At 49.2% G+C, this 23416-nt stretch overlaps 1 long non-coding RNA gene across 1 annotated transcript in view; it reads right to left on the reverse strand.

Annotated features, from left to right (window-relative positions):
• Nucleotides 1–1889: 1889 nt before the first annotated feature.
• The window catches only part of LOC113896912, a 91968-nt gene continuing 70441 nt past the window's right edge, over nucleotides 1890–23416 (reverse strand). The window contains exons 2-4 of the long non-coding RNA XR_003512183.1: nucleotides 15151–15301; nucleotides 9705–9776; nucleotides 1890–2542 (exon numbers count right to left, since the gene is read on the reverse strand). This is a non-coding gene — a long non-coding RNA (uncharacterized LOC113896912). The remainder of the gene's footprint in view (nucleotides 2543–9704; nucleotides 9777–15150; nucleotides 15302–23416) is intronic.

Raw genomic sequence — 23416 nt, forward strand, 5'->3', positions numbered from 1 at the left:
ATTACTGGCACGGGTTGCCATTTCCTACTCCACGGGATCTTCCTGATCCAGAGATCGAACCCGAGTCTCTTGCATCTCCTGCATGGCAGGTGGCTTCTCTACCTACTACACCATTTTTAAAAAAAATAACCTTTCCACAAGGGTAAGTAGGTACAAAAATACTGTATCAGGACCTGAAGCTGATGACCCAAGGGCAAGGCTGGCAGACTTTCTTTAAGGATCAGCTAGTAAATATTTTTGGCTTTTTGGACCATTTGGTTTTTCTGTATTCACTGAGCTCTACCAGTGGAGTGTGCAAAAGCAGCATTGACCATAGACGTGATCGGGCGTGAATATGTTCCAATAAATCCTTATTTATGGATGATGCTAATGTTTAAATTTCATAATTTCCATGTGTCACAAAACATTGTTCTTCTTTTGATTTTTTTCCCACTAAAAAAAATGTAAAAACTATTGTTTTTACCTTTAAACCACTTAAAAATGTCAGAACAGTTGTTAGCATGCGGGTGATACCCACAGAGGGCAGGCTGGTTTTGGCCTGTGGACGAAAGATGTCTGATCCCTGGTCTAAGACACTTCAATCAGTAACAAAACTGTTATGCTCACCTCTGCTGGCACTCACGCACACTACATTGTCCATGTTATAAAACACCCTCAAAAAATCAACAAGGTGAAATTGAAGAACACATAAATCAACATTCTGGAATTTTCTCTCTGAACTCCTCCAGCGGATCGTCTGACAGAGTCTTGGAAGTGCGTGCACCCATTTTGGAGATATCTGATCTAGCAAATGAGACAATTTTCATGAGACCTATGTTTTCTATTAGCCTACTGTTTCGAGAGATCAAGGATTGATGTTGCGTTCAACATCACATTCTGAGACAGTCTGGTAAAATGAAGACGGGCCAGATTATAATCACCAGTCTTGAAGAGAGAAATGAAAAGGAACTCAGTATTTCACAACCCGAGTAGGGCCATGCTAGAATCACTTGGCTCCAAATTGGCAGGAGGACTTTGGTTTGCTCAAAACCGGTTAATCTTGAGCTACAGGGACAATAAGTCTATTATTTTGTCTCAACTGGAGAAGAAGGACCTAGCTGCCCTCCTTCCACCTTCTGCTTTGCTCTCTGAAGGACTTGAAAGCACCCCAACTTCTTTTTCAAGGTCTGATTGTGACTCTAAGGGGTCAGCCTAGCCTTGGAATGAGCCATTATTGGATGTCCATAGAAACAGTATACGTGGGATGAATCCTTGTTTATCTTCTGTAGCCCATGGGTCCCAACTTAAATCTGGATCAGCCAACAATCTGAACCACTCCATCATCTCAGGTTTAAATCTTTCCCCCAGAACTAGAAGCTGACTCAAGAATGGTCTAAAGAGCCCTTCCTTGATGCCCCACACCCAAGGGGAAACAATGTCAGGATTGAAGTTAGCAATGAAACAGGTCCAATCGTCATCACTGTTCCTGAGTGTCTGTTGAAAGTGTTAAGTCACTCAGTCATGTCTGACTCTTCACAACTCCATGGACTGGAGCCCACCAGGCTCCTGTCCATTCTCTAGGCAAGAATACTGGAGAGGGTAGCCATTCCCTTCTTCGGGGAATCTTCCCAACCCAGGAATCAAACCCAGGTCTCCTGCATTGCAGGCAGATTCTTTACCAATTGAGCCACCAGGGAAGCCTGGTATTTCTGAAATTGACATCAGGCAATCTACAAGATCCCGAACACTCTGAAAATCCAGCTAGGCTATTAAGACATTCCGAGGACTATAGACATTGCTTACAAGTGCAAGGTGACCACATGGCCTGGACTTTCCAAGTTAGTGTCCACTGTAAATGTTCCAACCCCTTGGCTTGTATATAATTGTCTTCTCAGACCAGGAAAACGGGCCTTGGTCAGAACCTGTGTCTGGATTTGAGGGTGAAATACAGTCATAATCTCTTAGGAGATGAACTTTAAACATTTCTACAAACTTTGGCAAAGGTATGTTCAATACACTGGTCACTAAATGCTTTTTTCTACCTCTTATTTCTCATTCCATGGGGATGGTAAGAAGCCTCAGTCGTCATGTCTGAGAAATTTTGAAGCACTCAAAGTCACCACCATATCATAGCTCATGGGTCATTAGGAAAATTTGTGCAAAGGATAAGTGAACCAATGTACCTTTGGCCTCTAAAGGCTTAGGATGAAAATCCTGGTGAATTATCTATGTCTTCTAGGAGACAAAAATCAGAACAGCAAAGTGGAATGGTGGGGGGCTTTCTGCACCCACTTCCCATGCTGTGCGCATGCTTGCACATGTGTGTGTGTGTGCGTGTGTGTGTATATACACAAGTGGAAGGGGGTGGGGCTTTCCTCCCCTGCTCTCTGTCAGCAGTAACCCCCACCCATTTAGGGCTGATGCCTCCTGGCCGATCCTTGTCTCTCCAGCCCGGAAGAAAATCACGAGTCTTCTGAACCTCCATCGCCAGCTCAAGTGAGACCAAGGTGCAGATCAGCTCCCAAATAAATTCCTCTCTGTTGTCCCGAGATATGCTAATTGCCTGTAATGAGAAAATTATAATAATTATGGACAGTGACACAAAATCTTAAGTAGCAATCCTTTACCTGTGAATTGCCAGGCCCTTCCTAAATGTTAATTAAATGCCACACCAGCTGCCTGAACTAAGGCCATGTTGTCCCACTTTCAGTTCAGTTCAGTCGCTCAGTCGTGTCCGAAGCTTTGCTACCCCATGAATCCCAGCACGTCAGGCCTCTCTGTCCATCACCAACTCCCAGAGTTCACTCAGACTCACGTCAATCGAGTCAGTGATGCCATCCAGCCATCTCATCCTCTGTCGTCCCCTTCTCCTCCTGCCCCCAATCCCTCCCAGCATCAGAGTCTTTTCCAATGAGTCAACTCTTCCCATGAGGTGGTCAAAGTTCCGGAGTTTCAGCTTTAGCATCATTCCTTCCAAAGAAATCCCAGGGCTGATCTCCTTCAGAATGGACTGGTTGGATCTCCTTGCAGTCCAAAGGACTCTCAAGAGTCTTCTCCAACACCACAGTTGAAATGCACCAATTCTTTGGCGCTCAACTTTCTTCACAGTCCAACTCTCACATCCATACATGACCACTGGAAAAACCATAGCCTTGACCAGATGGACCTTTGTTGGCAAAGTAATGTCTCTGCTTTTGAATATGCTGTCTAGGTTGGTCATAACTTTCCTTTCAAGGAGTAAGCGTCTTTTAATTTCATGGCTGTAGTCACCATCTGCAGTGATTTGGGAGCCCCAAAAAATAAAGTCTGACATTGTTTCCACTGTTTCCCCATCTATTTGCCATGAAGTGATGGGACCGGATGCCATGATCTTCGTTTTCTGAATGTTGAGCTTTAAGCCAACTTTTTCACTCTCCACTTTCACTTTCATCAAGAGGCTTTTTAGTTCCTCTTCACTTTCTGCCATAAGGGTGGTGTCATCTGCATATCTGAGGTTATTGGTATTTCTCCCAGCAATCTTGATTCCAGCCTGTGCTTCATCCAGCCCAGTGTTTTTCGTGATGTACTCTGCATATAAGTTAAATAAGCAGGGTGACAATATACAGCCTTGACGAACTCCTTTTCCTATTTGGAACCAGTCTGTTGTTCCATGTCCAGTTCTAACTGTTGCCTCCTGACCTGCATACAGGTGGGGAAAACTGAAGTGCCGAGTGGCACCTTTCTCATTCTGTCTCGTAAGACATACTTGTATGTTTCAATTTATTCAAATCAAAATTTCCAAATTTGCCTTAGGCTTTCCGTTGAGCAGAAGGTAGCTGTCAAAAATTCACATTTTTCAAAGATACTCGGGGAGACTTCCCTGGTAGCTCAGGGGTCAAGAATCTGCCTGCCAATGCAGGAGACACGGGTTCAATCCCTGGTCTGGGAAGATCCCACAGGCCCCAGAGCAGCTAAGCCTATACACCCCAACAACTAAGCCTGAGCTCTAGAGCGTGGGAACTGCAACGATCGAGCCCAGGCAGCACAGCATTTAGGGGAGCCCGTGTGCCCTACAGCCTGTGCTCCAGGATGAGAGAAGTCGCTGCAGCGAGACACACATGCCCCACAACAAAGAGGAGCCGCTGCTCGCCACCACTAGAGAAAGCCGTCCACAGCAATGCAGACCCAGCTCGGCCAGAGACAAACAAAACAGAAAATTAGGCATAAAAAGAACTGTGCTTCCAGTGCAGGGGACACGGGTTCAACCCCGGATCGGGGAACCAAGAGTCCATGTGCTGTGGGGCAACTACGCTTGTAGCCACGACTACCGAGCCAATGTGACAGGAGCCTGCGCACCGCAGGAAGAGAAGGCCACACATCGCAACAAAGACCCCCCGGTGCAGCCTGTATGTTTCAAAGACACTGGCAAAAATGCAGGTGGTGGAATTTTACAGGGAAAGAAGAGGCTGCATCCTGTATGTGCAGGATGGTCTCATATGTGTGCGAAGGGGTGTCTGTTTATGTGTCTGTATGTTTGTTTGTTGATCAAGACTAGACCATAAGCTTACTAAGGGTTGGTTATCAGTTTCTGGTAGAATTCAAAATGAGATTTTTGGCTTTATCCCAAAACTTCACTGTCACTTCTAGATTTTATATAATAATCTTCTAAAATAAGAAAAAAGAAAAAAAAAAAAAGCAATGTTACTTTTAAGATCCTTTCAACTTTGGAAAAATTACATTTCTTAAAGACCTGTTCTTCTGTTTTAAATCACGCTCCTGAACTCCGTAAATGCATCTCAGATTCTTCTTGTTCAACCCTCTCTGTGCAGTAACATAGCCACCCAGTTCCTTCCCTCTGCCGTGGATTTGTTAAGCATGACCCCAGGGTGGGCCTCTTGCTGAAGCTGCCATGTGGCTGGAATTCACGTGGAGAGGCTGGAATTCACGTGGAGAGGCTGGAATTCACCTGGAGAGGCTGGAAGTGGCCACAAGGGTTGGAGATGAGGCTTGGAGCCACATCTCGGGGCTTGGAGCAGGGCCCTGCGGGAGGAGCTAAGGAGCCCTCTGTCCCTGTTCAGCCTGCGTGATGTGACCTTCGCCGAGGCTGCCTTCCTGGAAACGGATGCTCGCCTCTGCCTTTCCTAAGCCCTCCACAACCCCGAGCTGTCCAGCGGTCGGGGAGAGAGGAAAGGACAGCTGACATCAAAGACATAGCAAGTGCTTGGCGAAACCCTTCCCCTGCCAACCCGGAGATGTCGCTTCCTGCTGTCAGCAGCAGCTGCCCCCTCCTGCCCTTCAACTGCGGGGCGAAAGGTTCACAGCATCTTGTAAATGTCACCTCTGGGACTTTAACATCCTCGCCCTAAGCCACACTGCAGCAGGGCAGGTGTCCTGGGTAAAGCTGACATCCCCCGGGAGGGGCGGGGTGGGAGGGCTCGCCCCCACCAACAACCTCCCACACCCCGGAAGGAGAGCTGACACCCCGTGATCACCTTTGGCTCTGCTCCCAGATGTTCAGGCCACCTGGCCACTGCCGATGAGCCAGGCTGCCTGTCTCTGCAGCCACCATGGAAATTCTGGCTCCAGTATTAGGGATGCGGTGCCCCGAGGGGCCAGAGCTGCAGCTTGGCCTGTCTGCAGTTTGGGACTCTGCAGGGTGGTCCAGGCAAGTGGGTGAGCCCTCGTAGATACAGGACACTCCGAGCAGGGCCTGCTCTGTGTCCGCTTTCTGCAGCACTCTATTTTCAAGGAACAAGGACACAGAGCAGGCCCTGCTCGGAGGTCCCATCTTCATGAAGCTGCCAGGGAGCTTGGGGCTGGAGGCAGGCAGGGTGAGCTGGAAGGGGCTGCTGGAAGGGCGCCCTGGATGGGGAACACCAGCTTGCCCAGCACCCCCAGAGCAGTCGGTTCATCCCGCTGAGCAGGCCTTGGGACGGGAGGTGGGGTCAGGGCTCTGCATCCAGAAGGAAGCCCTGAACACACACTGCAGTGAGGAGGGAGCAGAGAGGGGACCGCCCACCCTGCAGAGGACAAGTGGGCAGGGAGCCTGGGGAAGAGGAAGGAAGGGAAGGGACAGAGCAGCAGGGAAGACCGCCTCAGGGCCGAGCAGGCTTCCGGTTCTAGCTGTTGTTCAGCCGCTCAGTTGTGTCTGACTCTTCGAGACCCCATGGATGCAGCACGCCAGGCCTCCCTGTCCATCACCACACTCGGAGCTTGCTCAAACTCATGTCCATCGAGTCAATGATGCCATCCAGCCATCTCATCCTCTGTCGTCCCCTCCTCCTCCCGCCTTCAATCTTTCCCAGCATCAGGGTCTTTTCCAGTGAGTTAGCTCTTCATATCAGGTGGCCAAAGTATTGGAGCTTCAGCATCCATCCTTCCAATGAAGATTCAGGGTTGATTCCTTTAGGATGGACCGGTTGGATTTCCTTGCAGTCCAAGGGACTCTCAAGAGTCTTCTCCAGCACCACAATTGAAAAGCATTAATTCTTCGGCACTGAGCCTTCTTTAAGGTTCAGCTCTCACATCCATGTTACATGACTACTGGAGAAACCATGAAGTGTTAGGCCCTCAGTCTTGTCAGATTCTTTGTGACCCCATGGACTATAGCCCACTGGGCTCCTCCATCCACGGAGTTCTCCAGGCAAGAATACTGGAGCAAGGAAATGGCAACCCACTCCCGTGTTCTTGCCTGGAGAATCCCAGGGACGGGGGAGCCTGGCAGGCTGCCGTCTATGGGGTCACACAGAGTCGGACACGACTGAAGAGACTTAGCAGCAGCAGCAGCAGCAAGCCACTCCCTTTTCCAGGGGATCTTCCCCACCCAGGGAGCTGTCCCTGAAAAACTCACATCTCCCGTCTACTTTCCAAGTCATCTGTCAGCAGCTCCTGGCTGTCCTTTGTGGGAGGCTCCAAAGCCGAGTGAACACAAGCTTTGCACCCACAGGGCCTCAGTCCAGCTGGCCAGAGCCTTCACATTTGGAGGGCAGATGAGGGTTGGAGGCTAGTATCCTGCCCTGGGTGGGGGGTGGCCAGGCCTCTGGACTCAACCCGTCCCCTACGTGCTCCACCCCCCACACCTGGCTCACTGCCCAGTGGTCCCTCCCCTCCAGCCATGATCTCCAGCACCTGACCACAAGGGCTGTCCTCCTCCGGGGCCATCTGCGCCCTGTCTGCAGCCCTACACACGGCGTCCCCAGGTCAGCTCAGGCTTCTGGAAGCAGTGGCACGGGGGAAGCCCCCACCCCGCCTCAGGGGGCGGCCCTGGAGCTGTCTCCAGCCACGTGCATGGACCCCTGGGGAAAGGCAGTGTCCAGCGCCTCCCGCACTGGACCGGCTCCTTCAGTGGCCACAGGAGATGTCACAGTCACAGTGACTGTCGTCAATCACACACACTGGGGCTCCTCTGTCCCGAACAGGGCACCAGGGAGGGCTGGAGACTCGTGCGACACACCTCTCTGCCTCCACTTCCTCATGGGTTCAGGCAGTGACCAGACACTCACTTGGAAATGTGTTCCAACTGTAGAATCAAAGAGTTGATTGTGGGGGTACTTTCTTGGTGGTCCAGTGGTGAAGAATCCGCCTGCCAATGCAGGGGACGTGGGCTTCGAGCCCCGATCTGAGGAGATCCCGTGTGCCGTGGAAAAACTAAGTGTGAGCATCTCCTGAGCATCAGCAACTCCTGAGCCTATGCTCCACGTGAGAGGCCGCTGCGTGAGCAGCCCGTGAGGTTTCTGCTCACAGCAACTAGAGAAAGCCCTCGCACAACGAAGACCCGCCACAACCAATAAAAAAGTGATGCTGAGGACGGGACCCGCAAGCTCTCAGGAGCTGCCCTGGAAGCTCACACACTCACCCACCTCCAGTGGCCCGCTCCCCATCTTTCTCCACCCTGGGGAGGGGGCTGGGCCAGTGGCCGGGTTACACTGAGGCTGGGTCACCAAGCAGATGGGAGGCTGAGCCAAGACCCCACCCAGAGCTCCCACCCTACCTCCCCACCCATCGTGCCTGCAAGAAAAAAGCCTCTAAAAAGCCATTTTCAAGATGCTGGAAGAAGAAGGAAACCCGAGCGGAGCCACACACCCGTGTCCCAGCCCACAGGCTCGGCTCCGGACCCCCGTGCTGAGGACACACAGCCAAACCCAGGCGAGTGACGTGAGGCTGGCCCTGTGGTCACCCCAGCGGGCCTTGAGGAGCCCAGTCCTCAGAGTGGCCAGCCTTGGAGAAGTCGAGGCCCGCGCCCCGTGGAGCCCACTGGAGGCTGACCCACCGCTTCTGCCTCTTCCCAGGGTGCCCGGACCTGGGCCAGCCCAGCAGGACATGGTCACGGGATGCGGTGGCCATGGGGAGCCTGTGACGGAACCTCAGATTCAGAGCCCGTGTTGACTCCGTGGGGCGATCCTCAGCAAGCGCTCCCGGCTACAGGAAACGTCTTCTCTCAATGTCTGGGGGCCGGAGCGTGGATCAAGGAGTCACAGGCTCTTGTTCTTTCTGAAGGCTCTGGGCCTCTCCCGGCTTCTGGAAGGTGCTGCTGCTCCTTGGCTCGCAGACCCATCTCTCCAGTTTCTGCCTCTGCCGTATTTTCTCTCCTTCTAAAGACTCCAGTCATTAGATTAGCACCCTCCTCAAGGACCTCAGCTTAACCTGAAGACATCTATTTAAGTAAAGACCCTATTTCAAAGGTCATCTATGGGGAGGGAGGTGGCAGGGGGGTTCAGCATGGGGGGACACAGGTGCACTTGTGGCTGACATGTGGACGCATGGCAAAAACCATCACAGTGTTGTAAAATTATCCTCCAATTAAACTAATTTTAAAAAGATCATCTAAAAATATACAGGAATAACTTAAAGGCACGTTATTTGAAATTTTTATTTGTTGGACTACTATGCAGTCACTAAAAATGATTATTGAAAGACAAAATAGTTCTAACCATGGTGAGTCATACTTCTTAGTACAATTGAGTGAGATGCCTGTCACCCGAGAAAGTCCTGGTGTGGAAACAAAAAGAGCTGTGCTGGAGGAGAGGAATTATGGACTGTTTCCATCTTAGCATTTTATCTTAGCCATCTCTTCATTTCTTAATTAAAAACAAGGAAGAAACAATGGGTTTGCATCATCTCTACCATCCAACAGGTTGTGAGATTAGGGGAAAGTGTTTAAGTCTGCATACCATGAGTTTCTCCAGAGAAAGAAATGGCAACCCACTCCAGTATTCTTGCCTGCCATGGAGAAAGGAGCCTGGCGGGCTATAGTCAGTGGGATGGTAAGAGTTGGACAGCCTCAATGACTAAATTGCCATCACCTTAGGTTTCTAACTCATTGCAGAATGGACAGAATATGCACCCCTTCAACCTCCGGGAACAGCTGTGGGGCTCACACTGGCCAGAATGACCTAAGGATAGGGAACCCCCTTGACAGCCAAGGCCACCAAGCTAAACCTTCCTTCATTCCTGCTATTGGAGGGCAAAGCTCTCTTTTTAAAGGCCCCAGGGTGCTCTGTGACCAATAGATACTCTTGGCGACAAAGGAGGAGGAGGAATGAGCAGGTGTAAAATGAGCCCGACCAGCACACACGAGGGGTGTGGCAGAAACTTTCACACACTTGGTTCACCCCCACATGATTTCCTCCAGCCACGGGAGACCTCACCACGTGTTTCATGGGTACAGTCACTGGAGCCCACCCAGGCCAGCCCCTCCGCCTCCCCCACCCCGCCACCACTGAGTGATGTATTCCCTCCGCACCTACCTGCTGAGAGGTCACAACCTGAGAGCACCCTGTGTGATGAGGGCCGGGCGGCAGTCCACACAGAATCTGGGGCTAAGAGGGAAAAGTTAGGCAAGATGAGCAGACATTTGGATGAAGCCGTCAAGAAGTGAGGGGGTGAGCACCCCTTTACCTGGGGGTGGTGGGAAGGAAGGTTTCATCTGGGAAGACCAGCCGGCAAGTGCAAAGCCGGATGGGACTGGGATGTATCCAAAGGGCAGAGAGGGGACCCGTGAGTCTGAACCAGGGACAGTCAGGGGTGGGAAAGGGGTCAGGGAGCCGCCGTGGCCAGACCACCTAGGGCCCTGAAAGCAGGGGAAGGACTCGGAGGTTTTATTCTGCATGAGGAGGGGAGATGCGAGAGGGTTTTGAGTGAGGAGTCCTGTCTTTAAAGGTTTGCTCTGCTGCTGTGCGGGGGACGGTAGGGGGTCAGCACAAATGGGGCTGGGGGCTCATCAATGATGGTGGGCGCTGGGACTAGGGCAGAAGTTATGTTTTGCACCCATCGCCAAGATGCTGTTGAAAGGAGGTCAAGTTGCAAGCATCCCCAGAGAACGGTCTCTGATGGGGCTACTCTTCACACCAAGAGGAGGGGAGGGAGTTATTGGAGTTCCTCCCAATGCGATGGAGTTTGTTTCCTTCCCCCAGGAAAGGGATCCTGAAGGTCAGAGAACAGACGAGGAGTTTAGGTACCATGCAGATGCCACTGGGCTGCCAAAGTCGGGTGTGTTTTCTGGGGAGCTGGGGGGCCGACAGGGGCACCGTGGGTCACAGTGAGAATTCACCTAACACCAGGTGGGAAGGGCTGGAAGCCTCACTTGGGGCACTGACTTGTCCAGCTGCCAGGGGGGACCACCAAGGGGGAGCTTGTGACCAGGAAGCTGTCAGCAGAGCCAGCAGCAGGGAGAGAGCCCATGCAGAGCTGAGAATAAGAGGGAACCCGTGGGCACCTCTGTGCTGTCCCCTGCCACCTCTGGCCGCAACTGCTTCTGAGACCCAACATGACTTCTTCAGGCAGGATTGCCGAATAAAATGCAGAATTTCCCATTCAATTTGAATTGCACATCAAAACTGGATGGTTCAGTTCAGTTCAGTCGCTCAGTCATGTCCGACTCTTTGCAACCCCATGGACCACAGCACGCCAGGCCTCCCTGTCCATCACCAACTCCCAGAGCTTACTCAAACTCATGTCCATTGAGTTGGTGATGCCATCCAACCACCTCATCCTCTGTCATCCCCTTCTCCTCCTGCCTTCAATCTTTCCCAGCATCAGGGTCTTTTCCAATGAGTCAGTTCTTCGCACCAGGTGGCCAAAGTATTGGAGTTTCAGCTTCATCAGTCCTTCCAATGAATATTCAGGGCTGATCTCCTTTAGGATGGACTGGTTGGATCTCCTTGCAGTCCAAGGGACTCTCAAGAGTCTTCTCCAACACCACAGTTCAAAAGCATCAATTCTTTGGCACTCAGCTTTCTTTATAGCCCAACTCTCACATCCATACATGACCACTGGAAAAACCATAGCCTTGACTAGACGGACCTTTGTTGGCAAACTAATGTCTCTGCTTTTTAATATGCTGTCTAGGTTGATCATTGGAGAAGGCAATGGCACCCTACTCCAGTACTCATGCCTGGCAAATCCCATGGACTGAGGAGCCTGGTAGGCTGCAGTCTATGGGGTTGCTAGGAGTCAGACACGACTGAGCAACTTCACTTTACTTTTCACTTTCATGCATTGGAGAAGGAAATGGCAACCCACTCTAGTGTTCTTGCCTGGAGAATCCCAGAGACAGGAGAGCCTGGTGGGCTGTGGTCTCTGGGGTCGCACAGAGCTGGACACAACTGAAGCGACTTAGCAGCAGCAGTAGCAGGTTGGTCATAACTTTTTTTCCAAGGAGTAAGCATCTTTTAAAATCCATGGCTGCAGTCACCATCTGCAGTGATTTTGGAGCCTCCCCAAAATAAAGTCAGCCACTGTTTCCACTGTTTCCCCATCTATTTGCCATGAAGTGATGGAACCAGATGCCATGATCTTAGTTTTCTGAGCTAAACTGGACACACACACCAAAAAAACTGGACAATTTTTTTTAGCTTAAATGTATCCTATGCAGTATCTGAGACATGCTTATACTAAGAAAGTATTTGTTGTTGATCTGGAATTCAAGTTGACTGGGAGTCCTGTTATTTTATTTGCTAAATCTTTGACCAGCGCCGGCCAGAACTCTCGAAGGAATGGGAGTCTGGGGAGGCCTCCTGCCCCCAGGAGTTGGTAACAATTGCGGCCAGGACTGAGTGTGTACTGCACAACAGCCCTGCACACACAATAACTCCCACAGCCAAGGAGGACAGGTTAATTACTACTGCAGATGAGAAAACGGAGGTTCAGAAAGAAGAAATGAACGTATAAAGAAAAACTTTATAAGTGGGAATCATAATAATAGCTAACACTTAAGCAGCAACAATTAGAACCAGACATGGACCAATGGACTGGTTCAAAATTGGAAAGGAATACATCAAGGCTGTATATTGTCACCCTGCTTATTTAACTTATGTGCAGAGTACATTGCGTGAAATGCTGGGCTGGATGACTCACAAGCTGAAATCAAGATTGCCAGGAGAAATAGCAACAACTTCAGATATGTAGATGATACCACCCGTATGGCAGAAAGCAAAGAGGAACTAAAGGGCCTCTTGAATAGGGTAAAAAAGGAGAGTGAAAAAGCTGGCTTAAAACTCAACGTTCAAAAAACAAAGATCATGGTATCCAGTCCCATCACTTCAAGGCAAACAGATGGGGAAACAATGGAAACAGTGACAGACTTTATTTTCTTGGCCTCCAAAATCACTGCAGATGGTGACTGCAGCCACGAAATAAAAAGACGCTTGCTCTTTGGAAGAAAAACTATGACCAACCTAGACAGCATATTAAAAAGCAGAGACATTACTTTGCCAACAAAGGTCCATCTAGTCAAAGCTATAGTTTTTCCAGGAGTCATGTACGAATGTGAGAGTTGGACCATAAAGAAGGGTGAACACTGAAGAATTGATGCTTTCAAATTGTGGTGCTGGAGAAGACTCTTGAGAGCCCCTTGGATGGCAAGGAGATGAAACCAGTCAAATCTAAAGGAAATCAACCCTGAATATTCATTGGAAAGACTGATGCTGATGCTGAAGATCTAATACTTTGGCCACCTGATATGAAGAGCTGACTCATTGGAAAAGACTCCGATGCCGGGAAAGATTGAGGGCAGGAGGAGAAGGGGATGACAGAGGATGAGGTGGTTGGATGGCATCACTGAGACAATGGACATGAGTTTAAGCATACTCCAGGAGATAGTGAAGGACATGGAAGCCTGGTGTGTTGCAGTCCATGGAGTTGCAAAGATCTGGACATGACTTAGCTACTGAACAACAGGAACAAAGCAGCAAAGTTCAAGGTTAAGCAAATTTCAAAGAGTCTATATATAAGGTCTCACTTAATTCAACAACTCTAGGAGGAATTTTGAACCCATTTTTCATACAACAAAATAAAGTCACATTGCGAGTAAGTGGCCATGACACATATATACAATGGAATATGACTCAGGCATTAAAAGGAACAAAATTCTGCCATTTGCAGAGTAAGTGGCCATGACGCATATATACAATGGAATATGACTCAGGCATTAAAAGGAACAAAATTCTGCCATTTGCAGAGAGGTGGATGGACCTAGAGGTTGTCACACAGAGTGCAGTAAGTCAGAAGGAGAAAAACAAATATCATACATTAATGCATATATGCAGACTCTAGAAAACAGTACAGATGAATCTATTTGAAAAGCAGAAAGAGACACAGACATAGAGAACAACCCTATGGACACCAAGGTGGGAAGGAGGGATGAGATGAATTGGAAGATTGGGATTGGCGTATACACACTACTCTGTGTCAAACAGATAAGATGAGAACCTAGTGTGTAGCACAGGGAACTCAGTGCTCTGTGGGGACCTAAATGGGAAGGAAATCCAAAAAAGAGGGGATATATGTACTCACCTGGCTGATTCACTTTGCTGTACAGCAGAAACTAACACAATCTTGGTAAAGCAACTATATCCCAACAAAAATTTAAAAAAAAATAGTAAGTGGACAATTTTTTTAGCCTAAGTGTATCCCACACAGTATCTGAGACATGCTTATACTAAGAAAGTGTCTGTTGTTGATCTGCAGTTCAAGGTAACTGGGAGTCCTGTTATTTTATTTGCTAAATCTTTGGCCAGCACCGGCCAGAACTCTCAAAGGAAGGGGAGTCTGGGGAGGGCTCTTGTCCCTAGGAGTTCCCAGTAACTTACTATGTGAACCCAGAAACGTGTCTCTAGTCTGCGTCTGTGCCATCATCTTAAACCACCACCTGCTCTCTTGGTGACGCAATATTCGCGGGCAGGAAGCTCACCGAGTCCAAGCTCACAGGGAGCTTGTGGGGTGCAGTGAAATGGACTAACTGACCACAGAAGAGAAGAAACCATCGTGGTCTGCCAGGGAGGGGGCTGAGGGAGGGCTCATGGGGCAGACAAGCTGGGCCCTGAACACGGGAAGATGCGGCGAAGGGGAGGTGAACAGCCACCCACACGAGGAAGCGTACACATGTGGCATAAACATCACCTGCCACTGAGTGTATCAGACCCACGTGCTGTGTGTCACAGGACCCAGGCGCTGCACGGAGGAGCATAAAACAACCTTCCTGGGTCCTGACGGCCACTCCCAGAGTGTCGGCCGTGTCCTACAAACCGGAAACTGGAACTTCAGGGGCCCAAGCGGCTTAGCCGAGGTCACACTATCAGGAAAGGGCAGAGGCAGGACTGGAACTGAGGAATTGACCCCAAAGCCAGAGCATCTTTCCTGCCCCCTTCCTTCCTGTCCTGCTGGTGCAGGTGGACGGATATCCTTCAATTCAGAACACACAGGTGCATGCGGTACAGCTGGACCCAGTGGAATGAAGGTCACCTCTGCTTCTGGGAGCGACGGAGGGAAGGGCTTGCTCTGAGAAGCATGGTCTCCGTCTCAGAGCCCTGCAGACACTCCACTGGGTGACCGAGCAGGCTCCTGCCGCCAAAAGACAGAGGGAAGGTGAGCCTCCTGCACTGGGTCCCCGAGAGCTGTGATCCCCTTTCCCAGGCAGAGGCTACCATAGGACTGCACCTCCCCCAGGAGACCACCTCCAAGCACCTCTGCCTTCACAGCATCATTCATTCCTTTCTTTGTGAACCCACGGGGTTTCCAGGAACCCTGGTGGAGGTTTCAGGGCTCTGGCCGAAGGCGGAGAGCCAGGGGCTCAGATCCAGATTCTCCACCAGGGCAACTTGATGAATCAATTGGTTTCTGAAAAAATCCTGTGGGGAGGGGAAAGGCAGAAAAGATATAGGAAGGTGGGGAGAAGGTGATCTGGAGAACACTCACCAGCCTGGGGCCGAGAATGGGCGGACCTCCTCACCACACCACCCAAACACATGATGACCAGGGCAGCTGTGAGTTGCTAATTCCAGTTAGGATGAGGTGAGCATTCATTTGGGACTCAGAAGCATCCATGGGTCTTCACAAAGCTGGGTTTCTGGGAAAACATATGGATATAATTATAGATGTAAAAATAGATATAGAAATAGACATAGATGTCCATGTAGATATAAAGATACAGATCTGAGGTCCAAGACCCAGGAGCACCCTCCCTGTCTTGCTGTATCTTCTGCTCGTCAGCTTCCATCAAGCCCTTGCTCAAAGCAGGTGAAGAGGACCTGGGAACGCTTTAGCCAACACCCTGTCCATCATCACACCAACACGAGACTGTTGCGTCTGTCCACGTTCTTCTCTGCACTTCTTCTAGACAGCAAGTCATAACTAAGGCAAGACCCTGGTGGCTCAGTTGGTAAAGAATCCACCTGTGACGTGGGAGACGGCCTTTGACACGGAGATGTGGGTTCAGTCCTTGGGTCGGGAAGATACCCTGGAAGAGGGCATGGCAACCTGCTCTAGTACTCTTGCATGGAGAATCCCACGGACAGAGGAGCCTGGCGGGCTACAGGCCATGGGGTCGCAGAGAGTCAGACACGACTGAGTGAATTAGCACACAGAGCTGAGAGTCCGGCAGCAGTGCAGATGCAGTGAGCCAGCTCCCAGTCTCCAGAGCAGCTGAGAAAAGCATCAGGTACCAAGGAGCAGGTGAGCACAGGTGCCAGGCCAGCTCTGTCCCCTGGTGTCAGCGCCGTGGCAGTCGGACCTGTGCTGCTCTCCTTCGTAATTTTTGAACCTTGCATCAGTTTGTATTCCATTGGGAATATGTAAAAAGATCTTGTAACGGAGGTGGATGAACCTAGAGCCTGTTATACAGAGTTGCATAAGCCAGGAAGAGAAAAACAAAATTTGTATTAGAACGCATATATATGGAATCGAGAAAAATGATGCTGAAGAACCTATTTGCAGGGCAGGAATGGAGACACAGGCATAGAGAAAGGACTTTTGGACACGGGGGCGGGGGGGGCGGGTGGCGAATTGAGAGTATATTTACACTACCACGTGTAAAGCAGATAGCTAGTGGGAAGCTGCTGAACAGCACAGGGAGCTCAGCTCTGCACTCTGTGATGACCTGAGGGATGGGATGGGAAGGGGAAGGGAGGCTCTAGAGGGAGGGGGTGTATGAACACATACAACTCATGCCCTTCCTTGTACAGCAGGAACAGACAAGACGTTGTAAAACAATGATCTTCCGATTAAAAAAAATTAAGTTATTTTAAAATGTGAAAAAAAAAAGAAAAATTTTAAACATCAAAAAAAGATGGGCATGTTGAGAGTGGCCATTGGCAAACCTGACTCTGAACTGCAGACTGAACACCATCCCTGTCTCTCACAGAACTTGTGATGCTTCCTTTTTTACTATAAATGATGACGCCCTTGGAGATAAAACACAGAGCCACACTGCCGCTGGGACGTCGACCCGAAGCCCCTGCAGAGTCCTGGAAGCCCGGGATCAAGTCCGGTCCATCCATCCTGTCTGTTGAAGGAGGCTTTTTTGCTCTCCGGTTTAAAATAGCTGGCACTTCCTTTCAGGAATCCTTCGGAGCGCTCATTTTTCGCCCCCGCAGAGGCGGGCTACGAGGGCCGAGGGGGCGAGGGGGCGCAGCCTGCAGCCGCAGGGCGGTATCTTCTGGAAGGTTTCTCTGCGGGGCCCCTCGTCCTGACTTGCTAATTCTATAAGCACCTTCCCCCCCACCCCCCACCATCCCCAGAGGAAAATACCCGTCTCCAGGCTGGGGTAGGAGGCACCCCTCCCTCCAGATGCGGCTCACAGGCATTCGGCGCTAAAGGAGCAGGATGTGGTCCCGGTCGGGGGGCGCCGGGAGCCGGGCGTCGCCGAGAAGGTAATGTACAGAGTGTAGACGGGTGTTTGCGGGGCTGGAGGGAGGGGAAGGTGGAGAGACACGGCTGATGGGTTAGGAGTTTCTTTTCCGGGTGATGAATTGTTCTGGAGATAGACAGTGGGGAAGCTACCCATCATGACTATTCTAAAAGCCCCTGGATGACGTACTTTAAATAGGATGGTGAATCTTGTTTTATGCGACCTTTATCTCCATTTTTTTAAAAAGAAGTCAGGCCATGACATTCCATACAGTCCTGAATCTGGAGGCTTCCCCTCCCCAGCTGAGTATACTGGCATGCTTCCCGCTGACCCCTGACCCCTCCCTGCACCTTCTGCCTTGGCCACCTGCCTGCCCACACACCCGCCCACACCTCCTGCCACTTCCCAGTGCCCACGCTGACCTCTCTCCTAGACCTAGACCTGCCTCGGGGCCTTGGCACAGCTGCTCCCTTTGCTGGAGGAACCTCCCAGGGTCTCCCACAGCTTGTCACCCCCTTCCAGGCAGGTCTGGTCTCTGATGCCACCTTCTCTTAGACCTTGAGCTAAATGCCTCCAAGCCCCCAACCCATTCATCTCGTGTTTGTCTCTGTCATTTCCTGGTGTCACATGTACTGAAACCACACACTTACTCTTTAATGTATCATCCATATCCCCTCTGCCTGCATCTATGGCCCCTAACAGGAGGCCAGGACTTAGGGAACCAGGTCTGTCTTGTCCACTACAGCAGCCCCAGCGCCCAGAACAGGGCCTGGGACATAGCATATTCAAGAGAGGTATTCGCTGAATAGATCCAGCAACATAATGCTATTTATTTCTAAACTATAACAAACCATAGTTATTTCTGGCATCAATAGGAGCCAATAAAATAGCTCATATTACCTAAGGGAGCCATAGATGGAGGTGACGGGGGTTTAGACTCAGGAGAACTTGTTTCTACCTGGGTTTGGGGGAGAAAGAAACACACACCCACGGCAGAATGGGAGTTGAGGCACATGGCCGGGAGGTCACCAGGTTTGGGCAGGGGACAAACATAAACTCGTTACATTCACGGCAGGAGGGCAGGAGAGTGCTGGGTGGAGAATTCAGCCCTGGCCAGGCCTGCTCATTAGCATTTTTTAAAAAATTGGAGTGTAATTGCTTTCCAATATCATGTTAGTTTCTGCTGTGCACCGAAGTGAATCAGCTACACACATATATATACCCACTCCCTTGGGCCTTCCCCACCCCTCTCAGTCATCACAGAGCACTGAGCTGAGCTCCCCGATTTATATGGCAGCTTCCCACTGGCCCCCTGTTCTACACATGGTAGAGTTTGTACCAACCCTATGCTCCCAGTGGGTCCCACCCTCCCATCCCCCACTGTGTCCACACATCTGCTCTTCGTCTTCGTCTCTACTCCTGCCTTGCTAATAGGCTCCTCCGTACCGTTTTTCTAGATTCCACATATAAGGGTTAATATGGAGATCCAACCAGTCCATCCTAAAGGAAATCAGTCCTGAATATTCATTGGAAGGACTGATGTTGGAGCTGAAACTCCAGTACTTTGGCCACCTGATGCGAAGAAATGACTCATTTGAAAGGACTCTGATGCTGGGAAAGATTGAAGGTGGGAGGAGAAGGAGATGACAGAGGATGAGATGGTTGGATGGCATCACTGACTTGAAGGATGTTAGTTTGAGCAAGCTCCGGGAGTTGGTGATGGACAGGGAGGCCTGGCGTGCTGCAGTCCATGGGGTCGCAAAGACTACTGGACTGAACTGAAGTGATATTTGCTTTTCTCTCTCTCTCTCACTTCTTTTTTTTTACATTAAAAAGAATAATTATCAAAGATTGTAATTGTGCAATATTGAGACATACAGAACAAGACACGACCGCGGGCGGACAGTGGCTCTGCAGTGTTGTGGTGGTCTCTGCCACGCATCCTCGTGAATCCGCCACAGGTAGACGCACATCCCCTCCCCGCCGAACACCCCTTCCCTCTCCCTCCCCAACCCTCCCTCTAGGCTGTCTCAGAACAGGGTTGAGCTCCCTGTGACTTCACTCTTTATGGCGGACCCCGGGCACATCCACATCTCCATAAACGACCCCATTAGCATTTTAAAAAATCTTTGCCGATACATTGGGTGAGAGTGGCCTTTTGTATTCATAACATTTTGTTGATAGCTAGTGAGGCTGAGTGCTTATGTGTATTCATCATTTCTGTCCCTTCTTGTGGATATCTGTGTATGTTCGGTGCTCATTTTCCCATAAGGTGTTTTGGCTCCATTTCTGTTGAAAGGGCTCCGTAGTAAAGAGATGGACACTCTGTCTCACATACACATATATAGTGTATCTATTTAGATTTGTATCATATTTTCTCACACACATGTACACAGATAGATACAAATACGATATAAGTGTACAGCAAATAGAGATTCCTAGTGTACTGTTTAGATTTTAGTCTTGTTGATGTCACTTTGGGATATGTAGTTAAATCCTTTCATTTTCTCAGGATGCTGTTCCTTTGCTTCTATGTCTAGGAATTCGTTTACCCGAAGAACGGTCAGTGTTAATCGGTATTTCCTAACTCTTCTACGATTTCATTGTGTGTACACATGGAATTTATTTTGATGGCAATATGAAGCAAGAACTTCTGAAAAGTTCCCACACGTTAATTTTCCAATTCCATTTTTGCATCTCTTCACTGAGGTGTGTTTCTCAGGCATCTTGACAGAGTCCACTGTAGAGAAGAAGATAAACTTCTCATAACATTTTAAGGGAAAAAAAAAGAAAGATGAAGACCTCAAGGTTGCTATTAGAGTCACTTTAGGAATAGGAAGGAAAGTTGGAGAACCACCATCCAAAGCAAGGAATCTGAGATACGCACTCGTATTTATTTGTCTGGGAGTTCATTGCAGGATCATCAGTTACAAAAAAATTAGAAACAGCCCAACAGTGCTAAACTGGTATTATCAGTTACAGTAGCGTAGGAGATAATATGGTGAAAAAGGATCAATTACAATCATTTTCATAAAGATGATTTTAATTAAAACCAGTGTTTCAAAGTTGAATGAAATCACATACAAAGTTGAAAATGGGTAAATCAAACCTGTATCCAATTCTGTAAAACTATGAAAACACATACATGCAGGAAAACCTTGGGAAGGAAATATGCCAGAACATTAAGAGTGGCAGAGCAGTGTGTGGTTTTAATTTTCTTCTTTGTATGTCTCTGAATTTCCCATCTGCTCTCCAATGATTTTATGATTGTCTTCTCAGAAAAATAAACTGGGGTTTGTGGTTGATGCTCCTTGGTTTGGCAAGTTGGTTAGTACTGTTTTTAAGAAAAGAGGCAGAAGGCACCACCCACATCCATAAATGAATGACCCCAGGAGTCTCCAGGAATGGGATCCCTTGTACTTCTTTTCTGCATATGAGGAATGGAGGTTTATTAATAGTTTCGCATCTATTTTAGCATCACCCTTGCCCAGACCCTAGGTTTGGAAACAGGCCAAGTGAGTATTGTGTTTCAGAGACAGGCATACCCCCTCAGCACTCTTGTGACAATCACGAGACGTCATGGGTTGCATTTGTCTGCTACGAGCTTTCCATCTGCTGCATCTCTGAAACAGATCACTCACCAGGGCAGTTTGTGTCCGTCAACGTGAGATGGGTCTTCAAAGTCACTCCTCTGTCAGGAAACCTTCAAGAACATCAAGGCCACACCTGCTGTCTTTCTGGTGGGGGCGAGACCTCCTAGACATCACCTGTCTGCTCTCCCCAAACACGGGGCCATGACAGCCCAGGAAGGTTGCCCACCCCGAACCCCGACCTCAGGGACAAACACCCTGGGACCTGCGGGATCGCAGCAGAGCTGGAGGGAACATGAACCCCATTCCATCCTGCCTCCCAGGCTTCTGGGAAGCACTTCTGGTTTGTGGAACCTTAGAGTCCTGAGTAAATGTTACATGATTCTCTTCTCCATAAAAATAGACAAAGACCCAAAAGGAAATGGGCAATATAGAAAGACAAGAATCAAGAAGATGATTGTCCAAAGGTAACAGGATATGAAGAAAAGGGCCCCCAAGAGGATCTACTGAAACATTTTAAGTCATTGGAACAGAACAACCCCTCCTTCTCATCTCTTAGTCTGACACGCCCCCTGTCTTCTCCCAGCTTCATACTTACATGGGAGGAATGAGAAAAACAACGAGAATCGCTCCCTCCTCCTGGACCCCTTTGTTTATAATTCCTGATTGTTGTTCAGTCGCCCAGTCATGTGCAACTCTTTGCGACCCCATGGACTGCAGCTCGCCAGGCTTCCCCGTCCTTCACTATCTCCTGGAGTTTGCTCAGATTCATGTCCATTGAGTCAGTGATGCCATCTAACCATCTCATCCTCTGCCACCCACTTCTTTTGTCTTCAAACTTTCCCAGCATCATCTTTTCCAGTGAGTCGGCTCTTCACAGCAGGTGGCCAAAGTATTGGAGCAAGGAGATCAAACCAATCCATCCTAAAGGAAATCAACCCTGGATATTCATTGGAAGGACGGATGCTGAAGCTCCAGTAATTCCTGATCCTCCCAACTCTGCCCCCTGACTTGACACACGAGTACTCTTTGAGTGTTTAGTGTAGTGGATGCCAAGCACACAAGCAGAGAAGCCGTGTAGGTGAAGGATGTGGACGCTGGAAACAGATGGCCGAGTGCACCCAGTACCTCCTCTTACCAGCTGTGTGACTTCGGGCCAGCAACTAAGCATGTATGCATGCACCTCATAGCTATTGTGAGGGTTAGATGAGTTGATGCAGGCAAAGTACTCAGAGTTTGGTCCATAGCGAGAACCGTGACATACTAGCTACTGTTATGGGCTTGAAAAAAGGGAAAGGGAAAGTGTTCATTGCTCAGTTGTGTCTGACTCTTTGCAACCCCTGGACTGTAGCCCGCCAGGCTTCTCTGTCCATGAATTCTCCAGACAAGAATACTGGAGTGGGTACCCATTCCCTTCTCCAGGGGATCTTCCCGACCCTGAGACTGAACCTGCATCTCCTGCTTGGCAGGCGGATTCTTTACCACCGAGTCACCTGAGAAGCCCAGGTTTGGAAACTGGGATGCTGCAAATGTGACTAGCTGAGAATCTCAAGGTCAAATCATCCCAGATTTGGGGCGGGTCTTAAGGCCTGTGACTGGCGTCTGTGTAAGAAGAGGAAAGAGACTTGAGGCACAGAGAGACACACAGGGGAAGAAAGCCAAGAAGACGGAGGCAGAGGCAGGAGAGATGTGGCCACAAGCCAAGGAGTGCCTGGAGCCAGCAGGAGCTCTGAGAGGCCAGGAAGGACACTTCCCTAGAACCTTCAGGGGGAGCAACAGCCCTGCCGACACCTGGACTTTGGGCTTCTTGCCTCCAGAACTGGGAGGGAGTAAACCGCTGCTGTTATAAGCAGCTCGCTTTGTTATGGCACCCTGGGGACTCTAACCCACCACTTTGTTGACTACTGCAACCTGCCCCTCTCCTTCCCACCTGCTCTGCTTTTTCTTCCTTCTAAAAAATATGTTTGTACCTCCATACATACAGGCGTACCTCAAGGATATTGTGGGTTCAGTTCCAGACCAGAAATAGGGTGAATATTGCAATAAAGCAAGCCACACAAATGTTTTGTATGTGAGCTAGTGTGTGTAAAAGTTACACTATGTGGTAGTCTATCAAGTGTGCAATAGCATTATGTCTAGAAAAGTAGCACACTTATTGTAATTTAAAAATCATTATTACTAAAAAATACTTTATTGCTAAAAAACGCTCACCATCATCTGAGCCTTCAGCAAGTCATAGCAGTAACATTTAAGATCACTGGTCACAGATCATCATAACAAATGAAAAATTTTAAATATGGTGAGAGTTACCAAAACATGACCTGGAATCCCAAAGTTGGCAAATGCTATTAGGAAAAATGGCACTGATGAGATGATCTTATTTGCAAAACAGAAACAGAGACAGAGAGGAAAGGAAGAAACATATGGACGGCAAAGGAAGTCGGGCGGGTGGGATGAGTTGGGAGGCTGGGACAGACAGTATAGATGACTGATACAGGAATAAAATAGATAACTAACGAGAGCCTACTGTGTAGCTCGGGTAACTCTACTCAGTTCTGTGGTGACGTAAATGGGAAGGAAGTTCAAAAAAGAGGGGATATATGGATAGTTGATTCACTTTTCTGTACAGCAGAAACACATCATTGTAACTCTAGTCCAATGAAACGGTTTCATTGGAGTATATATTCCAATGAAAACTAATTAAAAAAAAATAAAAGAATGCAACCCAAAAGCTAAAAAACAGAAA

Source organism: Bos indicus x Bos taurus, chromosome 1 (assembly GCF_003369695.1).
Source record: "Bos indicus x Bos taurus breed Angus x Brahman F1 hybrid chromosome 1, Bos_hybrid_MaternalHap_v2.0, whole genome shotgun sequence".
Classification (NCBI taxonomy): Eukaryota; Metazoa; Chordata; class Mammalia; order Artiodactyla; family Bovidae; genus Bos; species Bos indicus x Bos taurus.